The sequence below is a fragment of the Lotus japonicus genome, chromosome 1 (genome assembly GCF_012489685.1).
Source record: "Lotus japonicus ecotype B-129 chromosome 1, LjGifu_v1.2".
NCBI classification, from domain to species: Eukaryota; Viridiplantae; Streptophyta; class Magnoliopsida; order Fabales; family Fabaceae; genus Lotus; species Lotus japonicus.
Genome location: NC_080041.1, coordinates 41,982,471 through 41,987,759, shown reverse-complemented (window position 1 = coordinate 41,987,759; position 5,289 = coordinate 41,982,471).

Below are 5,289 nucleotides of genomic sequence, written 5' to 3'. Positions count from 1 at the left end.
ATGCTTAGACAACAAGGAGTTATACTTATCCATGATATCAGACAAAGCATGTTTCAGTTCAGAGGTAGAGAAGGAAGCAAATACCTCATTTTCATCGTCAGAGTCTGGATCTCCTTCTGATTCTGAGTCAGAGTCAACAGCTTCCTTTGACTCTGTTCCTTTGTCTTTGACAATAGCCATGAGTCCTTGGACTTCACCATCAGAGTCAACATCCTCTGACTCTGATTCATCGAATGTCACCATCAGACTCTTCTTGGTCTTGAAGTGCTTCTTTGGCTTCTTGTCCTTCTTCAATTTTGGACAGTCACTTTTGTAGTGCCCTGATTCTTTGCACTCAAAGCAAGTGACTTCCTTGATTGATGACTTCTTCTGACCTGAGGATTCAGACTTTCCTCTTGCCTTTCCAGAGCCTTTGAACTTGCTCTGCCTGTGCTTCCAGATGCGGTTGAGTCTCTTGGAGATCAGAGTCAGCTCATCTTCATCAGAATCTTCTGATGCTTCTTCAGATTCTTCTTCTTCAGCTTGAAGAGCCTTTGACTTCTCAACCTTAGCCTTTTCAGATTTGGATTTCAAGGCTATGGACTTTTTCCTCAGATCTTGCATCTCTGAGCGCTTCAGCTCATGGCATTTCAAAATGCTGATGAGTTCTTCTAAACTCATATTCTCAACATCTCTCGTGAGCTCTATTGAAGTCACCAAAGGCATCCAACTTTCAGGAAGACACCTGATGACCCTTATGACGTGATCTTTTGTTGTGTAGCTCTTGTTGAGAGGACGTATGCCAGCTACAAGCAGTTGAAATCTGGAGAACATTTCTTCAATGGACTCATTTGGCTCCATGATGAAGGATTCATACTTTTGGATCAAAGACAATGCCTTTGATTCTTTGACTTTCTTGTTTCCTTCATGAGACATCTTCAGAGAATCAAAAATGCCTTTAGCAAACTCACGATCTGTAATCTTCTGGTACTCCTCATAGGAGATAGCACTTAGAAGAATTGCTCTTGCTTTATGATGTTGTGAGTACAGCTTCTTTTGATCTGCAGACATCTCTGACCTTGGGATCTTTTTGCCATCTGCATCAACTGGACGCTCATAGCCATCCACAATAATATCCCAGAGATCTGCATCGAAACCCAGAAAGAAACTTTCCAGTCTATCTTTCCAATATTCGAACCTTTGACCATCGAACATAGGAGGCTTTGCGTTGTAACCATCTCTTTGAGTTTCACTGGTGGTGGCAGCCATTGTTTTTCACACCGGCCCGGATCACTGAACACTGTTAGGTGTGGTAATCAGAACTTGCGCTCTGATACCAATTGAAGGTATGAAAAACGGTAGAAAGGGGGGGTTTGAATAACGTTTTCAGTACAAAACTACCACCTTAAAGATTTTAACAAATCTTTTCGAGAACTAAGTGCAAAAGATAGAGATAGAAAAGCACACAAGGATTTTATCCTGGTTCACTTGATAAATCACTCAAGCTACTCCAGTCCACCCGTTAAGGTGATTTCTTCCTTCTTAGAATGAAGGCAATCCACTAATCAGGTAAGAGTTACAACTGCACTTGAAACCTACAAGTGACTAACAATTACACTGACTTAGCTCACACTAAGATTCACTCTCTTAGTCTTCTCTAGGATCCGATCAACCTTGATCTCCTAAAGGAAAATCAAACAACTGTTTGAGGTTGGTGTTTACAAGGTTTGCTTCTGAATAAGCTGAGTGTAAACTAAAATAAATTACAAGATGAAAGAAAGCTTAGAATATGTCTTGCGCGTGTGTATTGCTTCTTGTATATTTCTTTCTTCTAGCCGCTTCTTTCAATCTTCAGCCTCTATATATACTCCAAGGATTAGGGTTGAGCGTTGCATGGAAATGCTACCGTTGGAGGGCAGTTCTGGAAAATCCAGCTTCTGCTGTGGCTGAGAACGTTAGGTAGGTCGTCAGGAAGGTACACTTGCTTTTGTACTTGGATAGCGACTTGACCTTTTAACCTAGGAGACTTCTGATCAGAGGAATGCTTCGTATTGGAACTTGTGAAGCCGGTTGATCAGAGTCAGAGGGAAAGCACAGATCCTCTGACCATTGTATCTTCTGATTCTGAACTCAGAGGGAAGAACATGGCCTTCAGAGTTTCTTGCTTCTGGACTTCAGAGTTTCCACTATTCAGCTTCTGGATCTTCAGAGTCTTCTACACCATCGGAACATCTGAACCTTCAGTGTTTCTTGGTTGTCAGAACTTCTGGATCATCAGAGCTTCTAGCGACTGAGTCCTCATCAGAGTTTGTATAGCTTCAGATCTTCTGAAGCTTTTCCACTGTTCATACTGAACATGGTGAATGCGAAAGCGTTGCTTGGGTTACCCTTTATACACAGTGCTTCTGATTTGTGTGAAATTGAGTCAGGGTCAGAGCCTGTAAATAGCACACTCAGAAAAACACGTTAGAGTACCACAATTGTTCATATCAAAAGGTTAACTTGTAATCATCAAAACATAGAGTTGTACTACTAGATCAAAACTTGATCTTACAATCTCCCCCTTTTTGATGATGACAAAACTAAGATTTTTGATGAACAATTCTTAAACATTAAACTGAATTCACTCAGAGTTTAGAGATATAGAATAAGACTTATCCTGATGTGAATAGTTTATCTTGCTCATTCTGAATTCAAGTCACTGCTTGATTCTGAGCTTAGCTCCCCCTGAATCTAATACTTGATGAAAACGTTAGTAAAGTCTAGATTCTGAGCTAAATCATATAAGAGTTCAGAGTGAAAAGCTTATGACATAGATGAAAAACGAATAATCAGAGCGCATAAGTGATCAGAGTCATGGACAAGGTATCAGAGTCTTGGGTATCAGAGTCAACTTAGAATCACTTCAGAAGAAGTGAAATGTATTCCTTGTATTTGCCCAGTGACACATCTATGGTCATGAAGGTGGAACTCTTAAAATCTCCAAAAGAAAAATAAGTCACACTAACACATCTTACACATCAAAAACTGGGTTTACTCCCCCTTTTTGTCATAAGCAAAAAGCTTGGGGTGTGAAAAACTTAGCTTGAAGTACAAGGTACTCCCCCTTAGAGAAGGTCTAAGTTTAAAGAAAATGAAACGATGTAAGAATCAGAGTGAGGCGATAATAAATAGAAGAGTTAATGCAAGGGATGAACGTTTACCACCGGTCAAGTGAGGAAATAGAAGGGTCAGTTACCAAGTACTTAACCTCGAGAAACTGTAAGAGCATTAACTTTCAGAGAGAAAGTGAAGCCTATAAAAACGTTGGAGAGAAAGGTAAGCTTCACACTCGAATAATATTCAGAAAAAAAATGGCATCATACAGAATGGCATTAGAAGAGCTCAGAAGGAAGGCGTTTGAGGAAGATATGTTCCTCAATATTAGGCATCCCGATGGTACAAAGACCATACAAGAGCTGACGAAGACACTGCTTGAAGAAGATCTTGGTCCAGAGATGGAGAAAGATCTGAAGGAGTTCCTCTGCTTCGTGGAAGAGATTCAGGAGCTTTGCCAGCGGGAGCTGAATCTGCTGGAAGAGAAGGAGACTGTGGAAAAGAGACTCAAGACGACAGAAGATAGTCTAGAAAAAGATGATCTGAGCATCAAACTTGGCAACATAGAGTATGCATTGGATCGTCTGGAGAAGGAAAGAGTGGAGCAGCGCCAAGAATGCAGAAGAATGAGGAAGGATCCTCCATTCTAGATATAGGGAATAATGTATGATGGAAAGAATTATGATGTAAACATAGAACAATTATGAATAAAACAGGTTTTGCAAACATATGTGCCACAAATATATATAGATATATGCATATAGAATCACAAATGAACAAATTAAAGTAAGTAAATAAGCAGAGTTTAAATAAAACAACGTTAAATAAAAAGGAAAAGGAAGAAAAAGAAGAGATCCTAAAAACTAAGATTTGTCAGTACGGCGCAGAAGTTCCATCATCATGTGCTTCATCTCAATCAGCATGGATTCATGAGTGTCAAGACGTTGTTCCATGATGTCGAGTCTGGATGAGCTTGTCGGAGTAGAGCTGGAAGGAACGTTCTGAGCAGCTTGAGGTTCTGGAATGGAAGCAGAAGCAGCAGGAGTAAACAGAACTGGTGCAAGTCGCTCTGCCTCAGCCTCAGCTTCAAGACGTTCGGCCTCAAGTCTGGCTTGTTCAGCCTGAGCTGCTGCTTGACGGGCAGCTTCTTCTTCTTGTTCTTTCTGTCTCTTGGCTCTTCAATGGCTTCAAGAAGCTGGTTCTCTGTTCGAGTTCATGAAGAGCCACCCTCCTAGCAAACCTTTGCTTTGCAGCCTCAATGCTCTGACTTCCCTCTGCATGCAGGAGCTGCAGCATAACGGGAAACTGAGCCACCAGCCAAGTGCTCAAATTGTTCCACTCATCAGCCACATTTTCAGCATTCTCACTGAGGTCAGTCTGACCGTGCACATTGCGGAGCCTCAAGGAGGCTTCATGATTGAAAATATTGATGCACTCAGAGAGAGATGTGGGTTGAAGGTGAGTATAGGGAATGATGGAGAGGTTGGGTGCAGGAGAGGCTGGGTGATTGCTGCTATGAGCTTCAGAGGCACCTTGTGGAGAACCAATGTTAATTATGGGAGCATTGGGTTCAGAGGTTCCACGGTGAGGGTCTGAAGTTTCAACCAGAGGGTGAGGTGATCTAACCGAGGATTGGTTAGATACTGATTGTTCAGGTTCAGGGTCTGGTTGAATTGGCTCTTGTTGGTCAGGGACAGGGTGAGCCTGTTGGACTAAGGGGTCTGCCTCTTGGATAGGATTGGCCAAGATAGGTTCATCTGGGTCAACTAGACGTTCAGGTCTAGGGCCAGGATATTGCCTAGGGCTTGGACAGGTAAGGTAATATTCTTCCAAGGCAGATACCTTCTCTTTCCTAACCTCCATGAATTTCTAAGTGATTCAGAGGTATTGGAGGGAGGAGAGTCAAAGACATTGATGGGGAAGGATACAGGTGTGAAGGCTGATGAAGAGTCTGTATCCGTGGTTCTGACAGCAGGACGTGCTGATGCTCTGGGAGCAGAGTGATCAGACGTTCTGGGTTGTGGTTCTGTTGGTTTGGGTATGGGTTCAGAAGTTAATGGGTCGTATGGAATGGTAAGGAGAGAGTTGGATCTTCTGACCTAGAGGGTTGGTTCTGAAGCAAATTCCAGAGTGGTGCTTCAGTAGGAGAAGGTTGAAAGAATGAAGATCTTGGGGAATGTGGTGGAGAGGTGGTTTGTGCGGCTGGCTGGGATT